Below are 16,079 nucleotides of genomic sequence, written 5' to 3' on the forward strand. Positions count from 1 at the left end.
TGCATAAGGGATGCTCTGAAAGAAAAGTGTTTGGTTTTAGTCCTCTTAATGTTTCCGAAAACGAAAAAAAACTTCACGGTGACTATTCTTCTGAAATGAGCAATTCCAGGATGACAGCAAAACATATATCTCGCCATATCATTATATTCACCTGGCACTTCAATTGAATAATGGCAGTTGAAGATGATGATGATTCAATTTAATGGCACATAAGCAACTCGGGCTATAGTGCGCCAAAACCATGGCAAAACTGTGACTTGTTAAATATCAGACGATTATACTAAAATAATATACTTTGTTGGTTGGTAAATTCAAATATAGACAAAAACATGATATGATAAAAATAAGCAATTGAAGAAAAGGCAATTGTTGGCTTTGTGTGACTGATGTCGAGTTTGCCACACTACGTGTTGAATAATAATGTACGCTGATATGCTGTAGCATGTAAAGTACAATCATACACACGCTCAATATGTGGTGGATATGTGAAACCAATATACACATACTTACATGTCAAACTTTCTTGAAAAAGGCAGTCCAAGTCTGTCGAATTTGCCAGACTCTATACAAAGCCAGTAAGCACAGTGTGGAAAGACTGTTTCATCTTTCGAAAGCGGAGGTGCAGCTACCACGACGCTTCCCCATCTCAATGCTTCGGAGCGGCATAGCCTAGTAAGAAGCCATCAGAAGGATCTCATAAAGATAACTTGGTCGAAAAAGTGGAGGGTTCTGTGGGATACGTAAGAAAGCATACGCGTTAAACAACAGCTACGAGAATGATCGACTGCACTTGCATGGTTTTCAGTACGTAGACTTGGAACTGAAAAATAAATCTGCTAACCTTGTTGAAACTACTTTTCCGTCAGGACCACACGAGAACACACTTGGTTTCTTTAGTTGAAGGTATCATCAGATCCCCATGCTCCTTTGAGATGCAGCAGACAGAATTTCGCTGAGGCGAGTGACTGCCGTTGCGGTTCGTCGCTTCGCAGCAGATCAAGAACAGTACACCGCAACGACAGGTGAAACGTTCAGAATATGGCGACCAACTCCAACACCAACCCAATGACCCGAACAAAGAGGATGAACCGGGAGTCACACAAGTTCGCAGTTCGCAAGCTCGGCATACGGCATCCATTACAGCTGACCGGATACGGAAGCATATATGGAACGCGTGTACAGATTGAAAAGAAAATCGTAGAAACTGTTGCAGGTGATAAATGCAGGGTATATTTTTCTTTTTGAGGCTCTGTAATAAAAACATATTAACATAGAAATGCCATTTCATGAAGAGAATTGACAGGTATTGCGTGACCACGTGACGCGTTTGAGCCAATTGTGGGTGTTGCGAGTGTCCCCCGTGTTGACGTCATCTTGATGGTGGGCCGGGGTGGATATTCTATATAAACGTATGTTTTCTCGGTTTGACGCTAGGCGTGCTGCACTCGGATGAAGTCGAATCGTTAAAATTCGAGTTTAGAGAAACCGCGGGGTTTTAATGCATGAATTTTCGCATGGAGAGTCCTTGTTGGGTGCTTTATCGACTGCAAGTACGAAAGAGCTCCTACAGTTTCTGGTCAGAGTCCCTTTAAGAAACCGTTCAAATTAGGAACCAGCAAACTTCCGTTCAACACTTCGGCCGTTCAAACCGTTCAACCGTTCGACCGTTCAAACTTAAGAGCCGGCGAATTAGGAATGTCGAGTTCATGGACTACAATGTGCGAAACGGAGCCGTGCATCTAGTTGATTGCCTATGATTTCTCAACCCCCTTAACCAAAATAGACCGAGAAGCGCTAACCAAAAGATTATCTGAAGGTAACATGTCGTGATTGGAGTCTATATAGTGTTGGTCTGGGGCCCAGAATTAGCTCACAGCAATGTAGAAACGCGGTTCTTCGTAACAGTCATTAATAAAATGAAACGAAGCTATCAACAAAAGGGTGAATGCGCCGACTAACTGGTGCACCATGATGAAAAGAACCAATAACGGAAAGACCTGGGCCGCAGACAACCACGAGAAAGGCTGTCAAGTAGGACGTTCTGTTGCCTTTGCAAATACGCATAATTTGGGATACACAGTAGACGTTTTTTATGTAAATGACTTGTCCCATGGCGCACATCTTTTTGGTGTTGCATTTACACTCAAATGATGGGTGTTTTCTAATACACCCGTTACTTAAATGTATTTCTAATAAAACACTGTTATAATGGGCGTTTAAAAACAAAAACACCCTTAAAAGGGGAGTATTTCATTGAAAACACCTTTTATGATTGAATTGTTTGCTGGCAAATAGTCCCTTGCAAACAGCTAGTGTAACAAAAGCTTCTGCGGCAGCGTGTCAACACCACTTCCGAGACACACAGTTCGACGTTCGTGCTTATATGGCAAGCATCGCCCTGAACACGGCAGACATCCAGCCGTGGTTCCATCGTAGAACATAAACCGGTGCGCAATGCGTCGCAGGCACGCCTTGTTAACTAGGTAACACTGTGGGACCAACGTGAGCGCCGAGGCTTGAAGAGACCTCGGGCACCCTCAGTAGCCTATATTGGCATGTCGGATGGATCATATACTGAAATACAATTTGTTGGGGTACGTTCGTTGGATGTGGTGGGGCAGGAAACGTTTGTAACGGTGACGGGAATGCGTTTTTGCAATTAACACCCAGGCTTGCAACGAGTCAAGGATATCAGCTCAATACCTAACATCCTTCCCTGCCAAATACTGTGTCTACTCAGGTTGTCGTCTATAATGCATAGATTGACAAGTTACCCGCCAAAAAGAACTCGTTACAAGTTAGGTTACCGTGTGCAAAATGTAACTAAGTTAATAACGGAGTTCTTGAGCCTGAAATGTAACCCGCTGTTACTGAGTTACTTAACAGAAAGAACGAGTTACTTCCAAGTTACTTCGGACACAAAATAGCATTACGCAGGTGCAGCCAGCGCGCGTGAGCAGTTGAGTTAGATCTTGAGTTGCCTGCGGAGGAGTGCAACACGCTTAGATCGTTTTGGTTTATATCCGACAATAGACCTCTCCCCTGTTTGTAAACTAAATGCGCCCAAGCAGCACCGAAAGTACCGAAAGTCGAGTGCAATAGGGGTGGACGGTATGTGTCTTATCAATGTTCTTTAGCTGCAAGAGCATGTTCCTTCGTGGCCTTCCACCTACCCGTCCACCCCTATTGCACTCGACTTTCAGTGCATTGTGCTGCTTGGGCGAGTTCTAAGAGTGCAACAAGGACACCAGCTACGGTCCGCAGACGATACACAGACTACGTAATTTTATTATGATACCGTCAGTATCAAATTGGTATCAAGAGTTATTACGAGCTCAAATAGAGAAAACTGACAAACTGGCGCCCGTGAGTGCCACTTGGGCGACGATTTGGCAAAATGTCTGAAGTATATAGATTGGGCTGGTTAGTGTAAATCCACAAGCGACCAAAGAACAAACACGAAACCACAACAGAGCGACTTGTGTGTGATCTTGTCTCCTGTTTGTTCTTTGGTCGCTTGAAAATGAATGATTTGACCAAACGCTACTTCGCAGGCTCTAGCAAGGGAAACAGGTATGGGCCGCGGACTCGTAGCTATTAAGCATGGATATACAGACTACGCAACTAAGTGATGACATCTTCGATATCACGTTTATACCCAGAGTTATTACTAAATGAATTGGAAGATATGGACAATTTGGCGTCTGCGAGTGCTGTGGGGATGCGAGTGGTGGCGTCTCCGAGTGGCAATGATTTGATCAAACGCGACCTCGTTGGACCAGAGATCTTGGAGCAGAACTAAATACCAGATTTGCAGATAACGCTAATAAAGTGCTGCGCGCCCTCGAGTACATTCTTTACTTCTCGCTTAAGATGAAGCAATGCTTAGATCAGGGCAATCAGGGCGCTCACACATGCGGGCCGCATGTGCATGGCTTGCAGTCAGCTATTCTGTGTCCCGAGGGCTCTTGACCACTAAATAGAATAAAGCTGCCCCCCCCCCACACACACACACAAATAATGAAGAATTCGGAATGAAACCAGGTTTTCAGGCATTGTTTTTACCCTTGCTCGATGTAGTGCTGTTCCTGTCGGCGTTAGGAAGTACATTCACACTCGAGCAGCTCTTGTGACTCATGAGCCTCAACAAGTACTTATAGCGATTTGGTCAGAACGTGCGTTTTGATAAACTACACTGTAAGTAATATGATAATTGAGAAGTAATAGTCGAGACAAGTGCAGAAAATGACATCATCTTAATTATTACACTAAGTTTATGGGCTTACAGCATAGCAGCAGCCTCTCCGGATATCTTGCGCGAAAAACTATATACGGAGCACAGAGAGGCACAGAGAAAAAAAATAGATGGAGTAGTTATGTGCGAGGATCATTGTGTGAAAATTTTTAATTAGTTCTCTTTCCCTGATTTTCTTTCTTTTTCACGTTGAAACTGCAAGCACAATCAACAATACAGTGTGTAAACCGACAATTTCAGTGCTCCTGAACGTTGGATAATCGTTCGTGAAGAACTATGTACGAAGAACTTGAAACGCCTTTCAAATTTTCAGTGTCTAATTTGGAAAAGAAGCTCAATTGTTTCTGTTGGTGTGTCAAGTGAAGTTTTTCATTGATGAATTGTATTTGCGAATGCCTAATAGCTATACCGCTCAGCTGTTTACGCGAAGGTACTTTGCTATAATTGCGGTCCTTTCCAGGGTCATTACCCCCACCCCGCACAGCGAGGTGTACACTCCCCCTGAATTTTTCCAACCACGCCCGTGTAATTCATGAGATTTCCCGATACAGCTTGGCCACAATACATCTACCCATAGATATGTATCCATATAGATATACGACGCTATGGTTCGCTCCACTCGAAATCACGCAGACATCTTATCACGCCGGGTACCGCATCTTGGCTTGAATGCGCATTGAAATGACCCACACTATCGCTCTGAAACATTGCATCACTTGCGAACTTCGTTGAGAAAGTAAAAAGTAACCTTTCTGCAACCCCGATGATGGCAGGGGCAACCGAGGAATACACCACAAAGAGCCACTGGTGTATTCTGCATAGCGAAGCTATTATCAACGACTTATACTAGGCCCTTGTACTGGGATTTTAACAGCGGTGACAGCAAAATTTGGAAAAGCGCCGGCAGAGCCCTCTAAAACGGGCTAAACCCTTTGTATCATGGTGCCAAATGCATATTCGAAACGGCTTATGCTATTGCCCTTCCCACTGGGATTGTAACGGAGGCGACCGCAAAATCCGTAAAAGACCGGAGCAGAGCCCTTTAGAACGGGCGAAACCTCCATGGTTCCAAACAGATATTATCAACGGCTTATGATGCTCTTCTACAGGGATCGCAACAGAAGCGACCACAAAATTCGAAAAAGGCAGCAGCAGAGTCCTTTAAAACGTACGAAACCCCTTGTACCATGGTACCAAAGGCATTTCCATGACGGCTTATGCTATGCCTTTCTACCGGAATTGCGCAAGAGGGGACCGCACAATTTGGATACGGCGGCAGCAAGGCCTTTTAAAACGGGAGTTATAACACAGGCGATCGCCAAATTCCGAAAACGTGGCAGAGCCCTCTGAAACGAGCAAAATCCCTTGTGTCATGCTGCCAAAGACATATTATCAACAACTTATACTATGTCATTCTACCGAGATCATAACACAGGCGACCGCAAATATCGGAAAACGATGCAGCATAGCCCTTCAGGACGGGCGAGACCCGTTGTATCATGCTGCCGATGACATGTCATCAATGGCTTGTGCTATGCCCTTCTACTGGGATTGTAATAGAGACTACCGCAAAATACGGAAAATGCGGCAGCAGAGCCCTTTAAAAGGGACAAAACCCCCTTTAATCATAGTGGCAGACATTTTACACACACATAAAGACACGACGGTTTATGTTATGCCCCTCTCCCGTGATTGCATCGGAAACCACCGCAAAATTTGGAAAAGACGGCAGCAGGGCCCTTTACAATGACTCAAATGATATGTGTCATAGTGCCAAAAAGATACTATGAACGGCTTGTACTGGCTACCGCAACGTTCGGCAGCATATTGAGCCCTTTAAAACGTGCGGCCCCCTTTAACCCTGGTGCCATTGCGTACACGGACAGGTCGCGTTTGAAGAAATCGCTTCCAAAACGACGCTCTCTAAGCAAAAAGCGTCCTAAGCTGATTTTGTAGTATGCATATGCGAAACTAAGATCACGGGGTTTGAACCCCGTATGTTGTTCCCCTGTTGCACCCTGAGAGGGCGCGTTTTACAAAATCGCTTCCAAAATGGCACTCGAAATGACCAAATGGCCTATTTCATCAACTTCGGGGCTTAACATATTTTGACATAACAATAATATTAAATATGTCCTAAGCTGATTTTGTAGTATGTATATGTGAAAGTAAGATCACAGGGTTTGAACCCCGTATCTTGTTCCCCTGTTGCACCCTGAGAGATCGGGTTTGACAAAATCGCTTCCAAACCGGCACTCGAAATGGCCAAATGGCCAATTTCGTCAACTTCGGGCATAGGTCGGCATTTTGCTAAGAATTCATTCAACATCACATCATGGTCAGTTTTCCGCAAAGCCCATCACATCACATCACCGTCATAAACCATCACATCACGAGCCCGTAACTCAACTTCAACCTCAGAATTCATCACTTCATAACCCATCATTCAACTTCAACTTCAGAATTCATCACATCAAAACCCATCATTCAACTTCAACTTCAGAACCCATCACATCACATCACATCATTCAACTTCAACGTCAGAATCCATCACATCATAACCCATCATTCAACTTCAGAACCCATCATCAGAATTCAACTTCAGATCCCATTGCGGTTTTGAAGTTGAATTCCTATGATGGGTTCTGAAGTCAGTGATGGATTTTGAAGTTGAAGTCTGTGATGGGGTTTTGAAGTTGAATTCTTATGATAGGTTCTGAAGTCGGTGATGGATTCTGAAGTTGAAGTTTGTGATGGGGCTTTGAAGTTGAATTCCTATGATGGGTTCTGAAGTCGGTGATGGATTTTGAAGTTGAAGTTTGTGATGGGGTTTTGAAGTTGAATTCCTATGATGGGTGCTGAAGACGGTGATGGGGTTTTTGAAGTTGAACTCCAAGAAAGGCCTACGTGGGGTGTGCCCGGCTGCAGGATTACGATGCTAGCGTCCTGCTCGCCTGTGTTTGCGTGGGTTTCCTGGTAGTGGCAGCGAAAGCGTAAGCGAAGGAGGGGTATACTGCTTGGAGGGTGCGGTCAGCCTGCACTCGGTTGGACTTGGAAGCAGGGTTTACCAATGATGGAGGAAAGGGAGGGATGCCACGTTTGACCTCCGCTGTCGCATGTGAACTGCGGAAGGTGTATTGCTTGCGCGGTAGGGTTGTTGCACAATATTGCGCCCGTTGTTGACAGATAAGTGAGCGCATAGCACATTGCGCGTTTATGTGGCTTCGGGTGACCGCTGATGGGGTGTTGAAGTTGAATACCAACGAAGGCCTACGTTGGTGTGTCCGGCTGCTCGCTGCTGGAGGATTACGACGTTGGCGTCTTCCTCGCCCCTGTTAGCGTTGATTTCCTGGTAGTGGCGGCGAAAGCGTAAGCGGAGGAGGGGTATGCTGTTTGGAGGGTGCGGTCGCCTTGCTCTGGGTTGGGCTTGGAAGCAGGGTGCACCAAGAAAGGAGGAAAGGGAGGGATGCAACGTTTGACCTCCGCTGTCGCATGTGAACAGCGGCGGGAGGTATGTTGCCTACGCGGTAGGGTTGTTGCACAATGTTGCGCCCGTTGTTGACAGCTAAGTGAGCGCATAGCACATTGCAGGTTCATGTGGCTTCGTACGATACCCTTGCCTGCCGGCACATTGAACGTTCATATGACTTCGTACGATCGCCGTGTCTGCCGGTACATTGCACGATCATGTGGCTTCGTACGTCTGGCTTTTCCGCCGTGCCATTTTTCACTCGTGACGCGGGGGTATTAGCTTCGGCATCGGAATACATCGTGGCCAGCCACTCAGTATTACATGAGTTCTTGTGACATGATGCTTACTGACACTGGAAATAGCCGTCATGAACGAATTCAGCGACCTCCAATCACCTTCGCTGGACATATGTTTTACTCTAATTCTTTCATGCAATACACCACTGCAGTGGTTCATCCGGAATCCCAAGCAGGGGACGTGGTCATTATTACCGCTACTTGATGACAGCTTTACACGTATAATTACCGACATGTCATTACAGCTGAAACGGCAAGCCCCCTTTTTTGCAGGGGGTGTCGCCAAACTTTTTTGTTTGGGGGGGGGGGGGGTCACAGGGATGTATCATAGTCTGGATAAATCACTGACACCAAAAACTGAGAATCTGTCCTCGGAAAAGTGTACCCCATTGTATTCTTTTCCTCCGAGGAGGGCATATACAGACGAACACTAAGTGAATTCTTAACAACCTTGGCGTTTGGACACATGTAATACATACAGAATGTGAGGTGCAAATTGAGGTGAAGACTGCAAGGAGCCCGGAAGACCACCGATTTACAGTCCGTGAAACAGTTTCTTTTCCTCTCTCACAATCTGTGAATAAATATGTGTCGACACAGTTTACAACAATTTTCACTTTTGCCTGTTTTTATTTGATGTTTGAAACAACCTCTCAACATAATCACGTGACTGTAGTTATAGTCACTTCTTGAGGCAACTTCGCCAAAGTATCATGAGCAAAGTTAGAAATTTCTATTTCGCTTCACGTCCAAGCAGGCAGAACGCACAACGCGGGCTCCTTTCTTTTTATTTTACTGCTGAAAAATCCGACGACAGTGACCCCGCGCGCGGCGCCAGCAGCCTGTCTGCTCCGCCTTGTTGCAGCGCGATGTACTGGATGTACGCAAACGCAATTCCGACGTGCTTCTGAGTTAGGTCGCAGCAGAGCGTTCGTTTGGAGTGCGTGGAGGGCATTTTTTTACGGGAAAGGTGATAAGGCCACTGGCAAGGTTCTATGAAATGTGCGCGGAAAATGGGAACTCGCAGAACTTGGAATTCCAATTCTCACTTTGTGCCCAATTGACAAGGTATATTCGGAACTCCGCTCCAAACTTAATTTCGGCATGGTAGCAAGAACTTTCATTTCTCACTTAATTTCATTTTGATAACTTGAAGGTTGTAACTTCATTAAACATTTAGCTTAATGACGTAACTCGTAACTAGCAACTTTTGGGTGGTAATTAACTTCCCCGCTTTGCTGAAATGTACTTTATTGGCGATGGATTAAGAAATAGCAGCTGCGTGCTCTGATGGGACACTTGTGTCCGATGGATGCTACATGCATGCCGAACACATAATTCCCCAAAACATGACCTATGCACCTCAGATAAATAACCTATAGTGACCTCTGTGTATCACATTTAAAATAAAAGACGTCCACAAAAACAATGCCAGCCCGATCTTGTCCTATTTGGATCCCAATCACACAAAGGAAAAATAAGCAATCTAAGAAGACACAAAATAAGCCTAATAAAGCACACTTCGTCAGCACGACAGCAATCTACTGTCGTCTAGTAAAACGCGCGTACGCGACCGAAGGCGGAGGCTCAAATCCAAACCCATCCAATATACATATATACGCACATTATAGCTGTAGGCGAGCAAATGAGTCAAACTGAACAACCGCAACGTGCAGACCGCGCGACCGCAGAACGCCAAATCGCATCTCGATCTAATCTACCGCTCACATTCGCAACATACAGTTGCCTCCGGCTACATGACATTGCCCTCCGCGCCCCACTACGCCAGAGAGTAACGCGTTCCAAACACTTTCCCTCCCTGCGACCGCCGATACACAACAAGTCAAATCCCACCACACTGACTTCAACTTCAAATCCAACCACACTGACTTCAACTTCAAAACCCATCACGCGGACTTCAACTTCAAATCCCATCACACAGACTTCAACTTCAAAACCCATCACGCGGACTTCAACTTCAAAACCCATCACGCGGACTTCAACTTCAAATCCCCATCATAGCCCTTCATTCAACTTCAACATCAACTTCACATCACATCATAGCCCTTCATTCAACTTCAACTTCAACTTCACTTCACATCATGCCGTTCATTCAACTTCAACTTCAACTTCACATCACATCATTCTCTATGAGGTGATGGTGAATGAAGTCGGTGAAGGCCATCATGAATGAATTCGCCGACCTATGACTTCGGGGCTTTATATCATTTGATATAAAAATAATATTAAGGATGTCCTAAGCTAATTTTGTAGTATGTATATGTGAAAGTAAGATCACGGGGTTTGAACCCCGTATGTTGTTCTCCTGTTGCACCCTGAGAGGTCGCGTTTGACAAAATCACTTCCAAAACGACATCGAAATGGCCAAGTGGCAAATTTCGTCAACTTCCGGGCTTAATATCATTGGATATAACAATTATATTAAAGATGTCCTACGCTGATTTTGTAGTATGTATATGTGAAAGTAAGATCACAGGGTTTAAACCCCGTATCTTGATCCCCTGTTGCATCCTGAGAGGTCGGGTTTGACAAAATCGCTTCGAATCCGGCACTCGAAATGGCCAAATGGCCAATTTCGTCAACTTCGGGGCTAAATATCATTTGATATAAAAATAATATTAAAGATGCCCTAAACTAATTTTGTAATAGGTATATGTGAAAGTAAGACCTCGGGGTTTGAACCCCATACCTTGATCCCTGTTGCACCCTGAGAGGTCGCGTTTGACAAAATCGCTTCCAAAACGACACTCAAAATGGGCAAATGGCCAATTTCGTCAACTTTGGGGCTTAATATCATTTGATAGAAAAATAATATTAGAAATGTCCTAAGCTAATTTTGTAGTATGTATATGCGAAAGTAAGGTCACGGGGTTTGAACCCCGTGTCTTGATCCCCTGTTGCACCCTGAGAGGTCGGGTTTGACAAAATCGCTTCCAAACCGGCACTCGAAATGGCCAAATGGCCAATTTCGTCAACTTCGGGGCAAAATATCATTTGATATAAAAATAATATTAAAGATGTCCCACGTTACATTTGTAATATGTATATGTGAAAGTAAGGTCACGGGGTTTGAACCCCGCACATTGTTCCCCTGTTGCACCATGAGAGGTCGCGTTTGACAAAATCGCTTCCAAAACGGCATCGAAATGGCCAAGTGGCCAATTTCATCACCTTCGGGGCTTAAAATCATTGGATATAACAATAATATTAAATATGTCCAAAGCTGATTTTGTAGTATGTATATGTGAAAGTAAGATCACAGGGTTTGAACCCCGTATCTTTTTCCCTTGTTGCACCCTGAGAGGTCGCGTTTGACAAAATCGTTTCCAAAGCTGCACTCGAAATGGCCAAGTCGCCAATTTCATCAACTTCGGGGCTTTAAAGGAGCCAGGAAAGCACTTTAATCCCTAGCATTTTTTTGAACCAAGTGGTTAATAAGCATATTAAAATGCACCATGCGAAGTAATACTATCAACAGGTGCATAAATATCGCAGAATTCGATTTTGAAAATCGCGACCGTGCGCAACGGTGGCAATACCCGGAACGAGCCGTCGAGCCGCTTGCGTCATTTTGACGTCAGAAAGGTGGATCCCCTGATTGGTTTCGAAGAACGTCGTCTGCTATTTTTCACTCGGAACCCCGCTGCAACGGTGGAAGAAGTTTCTTTTGCTTTTTCTTTGGTTTATCAGATACAGTAAACGAAGACTGGTCTACAGACACAGTTCAAGGTTAGACCGTGAGATTGTAGAGGCCTCCTCATTGAACTCCCCGAGCGAAGTCAACCAAAAATCGGTCAACCTCTCCCCTCTTGACCTTGCTTTCCCTAAAGCGACCTTCCGGAGTAGGTGGATTATGAAAATAAACTTCAGGTGCCGGTTGAACGCTGTTCTGTCCGTGTCTGTGTTTTGTATGCTGTTCGTTATCGTGGTGACTGTTTCTTGTTGTGTTGTTTGTGGCAATACGTATAAACACAGTGCGGCGCTAAGCGCTGCTTCACTTCACGCCTCGAAATGATCGCTGCATGACTATGACCACTAATTCCGTCCGCTATGTCATTATATCAATATACGCTATATCACTAATTCGCTATGATCACTAGTGCCCGTCACTTTGACTACCACTTTGTTAGCCATTCAGTTAATTCCTTATTCAGCTGGAGGAGTGTTCTTGTCCATACGTTGTCAGATACAATCCAGTGAAATCTATCGCAATATGCCGTCGCCGGCACATCGTGGCATCAGGAGTTGAACATTCATTGCCTGAGTTACACACCAACATAGCCAAGCAGTGTCATAAGACCACCACAATTTATGGTCAACTTACCAACCATCGAGCTAAATGAGAATTGGCCGATGCAGACTACAAATGTGGACGACGCAGACACGCAAGTTTGAGTTCATCCGTGCTCGGCGCCATTTGTTTTGTCACCATATAGTGCATCAGTTTTATCCACCATATAGTGACAGACAACGCCGGTTAAGTTAGCGTCCGGCGACATATATCAGCGTGCACTGAAACAACACGTGACTAGCGTAAATTTTAACTGACTATAAAATGCACATGTTGCGCGCGGAAAACTGCCAACGGCAAACTGTGACTAACCCACCCATAATATTGCAAGCACACAACTAACCAACCAACATGCCGCCCTGCTAAGCCAAATGGCTTCTAAATGTGCCTTTCGTTTGCTAAGGCGACTTGAACACATATAGAAAATTCCTGAATTTGAGTGGTTAAATAGTGATGTTATGTTCTTAATCGCGGCATAACATCTTACGAAGCAGCATTTCCCCTTTTCCTTGTTTCCAGAACATGAATTTCGAGAACGGGGGTTTCACGACCATGAATATCGAGGTCCTCCCTTATTCATCCCGTGACAGAGAGAAAGCAGGGTGAAAGAAAACGGAAAGAAAGAAAAGAAAACCAGTCAGCACTGACCCGGATAGAAGCGCGGTCGCCGCTTTCAACTTTTATTACGTCACCAATGACGTTTTTTTCTTTCTCCTCCTCGTTTGACCCGGAGGAACGAGTCGAGTGGGAACACGCGCGGCGATGTTCAAGCGTCTTTTTTTCTACGAAAAACATCGCGCACAGAGAAAATTTTCGTGTTAATCATCAAGTTAAGTTACCTGCTTCCACAACGCGTTCGGAACGGAAAATTTTTGAGATGCCTTTCAGAGCTCCTTTAATATCATTTGATATCAAAATAATATTAGAGAGGTCCTAAGCTGATTTTGTAATATGTATATGTGAAAGTAAGATCACGGGGTTAGAACCCCGTATCTTCCCCTGTTGCTCCCTGAGAGGTCGCGTTTGACAAAATCGCTTCGAAAACGGCCAAATGGAGAATTTCATCAAGTTCGGGGCTTAATATCATTTGATATAACCATGACAATAAAGATATCCTAAGCTGATTATGTAATATGTATATGTGAAAGTAAGATCACGGGGTTTGAACCCCGTATTTTGTTCTCCTGTTGCACACTGAACGGTCGCGTTTTACAAAATCGCTTCCAAAATGGCACTCGAAATGGACAGTTTTATCAAGTTGTATAGGGTAGTTTAATATAAAAGCGATATAAAATACAAAACGGTATCATTTGTATGTTACTCACTCAAAATAAAATTGTCTGTTCTGTCAGCCCCTGCGAGTTCTGAAAAGAAATGACCGTTCTCGTTTCGAACTCCTTCAGACCGGCCGTACAGTCTCAGCGCATGCGTATTACGATAATACTGGGACTTTGTCCGTCGAGCGCCTAGAAGGCGAACCCTGTCTGAGTCGCAACTTTGAAGGCCCTGGGTGCATCAGGATTAACACTCACACATCGTGCCGTGGTTGGTATGTGGCCTCGAGGACGTACTAAACGAAAATAGGCGAGGACATTTCCAGAATTTGACTGCCTTTGTCGAAAAATCGTAGTCTAAACATGGGCGATGTGCAAAAATCGACGGGATCCTCATAGGCGCAATGCATTAAAATTCATTTGGCCAGGGTGCAGTAGGCTTATATTATGCTGGCGCCTTTCATGTCTCCAGGGGTTCTTTACATGGTGTTCTTCTCTATTAGACGATGACATTTTAAAAATTTTATTCTGTTTTGCTGTTAATTGGCATAAACGCTGTCTCCCATTGAATTCACATCCTGCAAGGCCGCTTCCCGCATAGCGGCTGAGTATAGTGACGGAGTGCGCCGACGGGGGGGTGACCGCGAATTTTGGTATTGGTAAACACCTGTTTCAACGCCTCACTTTACACCCATAATGATCGACATTGGATAAAACGTGGTGTATGTCGATATTACACCTTTAGTAATGCTCTTCTTGCACCCTTTGCGGAATAGAAAATGGAGTTTTTAAAAGAGTACACCGTTTTTCAGCAAATAAAGGTGTAAAATGATTTACTCTGTATGGTGCCTGGACGGGTGCAGCAAAAAATGTTCCTGGAAAGAACGGTGCTCTTCGATTGTCTCTAGACTCCGAGTGCCGCCATATGTTGAAAGAGTAGGGCGAAGAGGGCGAAGCTCGTTTTAGAGCTTTCTTGGTTAGCGACCCTCGTATTAGAATGCACTATCACAAGGACAATTGCGACCTGTTACGTTTTCGTCAAAATCGTTTTTAAGAGCGATGTTTTTAGGGAAATACATTCTACTTCATGATTACTATTGTTTCGGTTTGATTTCCTTCACCGCCGAGAGTACCAGTCAAATAAGGCGAGGTGTCACTCTGGAAGCTTCGCTTCGTCCTCGTATATCCGGCGACTGTTATCCGAGTATTACCTGTTAACCCTGTAGCGGCCCGTGGACAGCGACGAAGATGGCCACGTGCCTGGAGCACCGACCTCAGTTCCACCGGCGCGGCCATGGAGACAGGCCACCGTCATCGCCTCTCCGTGGCATACCACCATGCCGGTCGGGACTCATGTAGAGGGACACTACCTCATCTACAACCCGATTAAATGGTTTCGCTCTTTTGGGTTGGTTTGCCTCTACGGTACTACAAAATCACTCATTCAAAGCTACACTCTAAATCGTTTCACACCTTTAAAGGTTTAAAATAGGTGTATTAACAAAGATCACACCCCTTTCACACCCTACAACTTTGTTTTGGAAGTTCCTGAGGGTGTAACAATGGTGTACTACACCCTCAGGTGAAATATGGTGATAAATGTGTCGCCTGGGTGTAGGAAGGGAGTATGTCTATTTTCGTTCACATGAACAAAAGTAAATGTATACAACAACCGGGAACGGGAAGTTACATTACAAAAGTCCATGGTGTGGATTTACAACACGTCTACCATCTACAGATTTAGAAGATCTGTTGAGATAGTGCCTAAATTTCTTAAAACACGTTGCCCCTCATTGCAAGACAGAACAAATACATGATAGTGCTCATGATATATATACTCAACTGTAGTTAATGTTTGTATAAGAAAAATAGTATCAGAGTTAATAACATATATGCCTGTAATCTCAACGAACACGGGTAAGTCCTCCTCGGAAGATTCTTTGGCAACAACACAGCCAACAGCAAATGTGTTATCATTATCATCTGCACTTTTTACATAGAACTCTGAATTGCTTCTGGGGCATGTTGAAGTAGTATCTCCTTGGAACCATCAGTAGATGTGACATTTCTGATGAAGGGCTGCGACCACACATCCATTTGATAAAGTTGATGTCTTCTTGCTAATGAAAGGGTTATGTTCTTAAAATGTCGAGTTTTTCTAGCAACATCTTAAAATGCTGATGTTTCCCTTCGAAACGCATACACAATACAGCTAGGAGAGGACCAAACATCCTGATGAGTCGCGGATAATGAACAATGTAATGCATTTTACAGGGGTTATATATTTGTGGTACAACACTGCAAAGCCTTGAAAAAACGAACAAATCCAACGTTCTAAGTAATGAACATGCATATGGGGGAGGTGCCTGCTCATGAGAAGGTCTACAATTTCACGTAAAGCTATATACAGCTGCCATGCTTCATTGCTATGCACAGCTGCCACGCCATACATGATTTTCTGTATGTCGGG

General features: G+C 44.5%; 1 protein-coding gene across 1 annotated transcript in view; it reads left to right on the forward strand.

Moving 5' to 3' along the window:
- The window catches only part of LOC135385232 (venom metalloproteinase antarease TserMP_A-like), a 165,065-nt gene that overhangs the window by 29,432 nt on the left and 119,554 nt on the right, over window positions 1-16,079 (forward strand). The gene's annotated exons all lie outside the window — the stretch shown is intronic.

This window comes from Ornithodoros turicata, chromosome 1 (genome assembly GCF_037126465.1).
Source record: "Ornithodoros turicata isolate Travis chromosome 1, ASM3712646v1, whole genome shotgun sequence".
Taxonomy (NCBI): Eukaryota; Metazoa; Arthropoda; class Arachnida; order Ixodida; family Argasidae; genus Ornithodoros; species Ornithodoros turicata.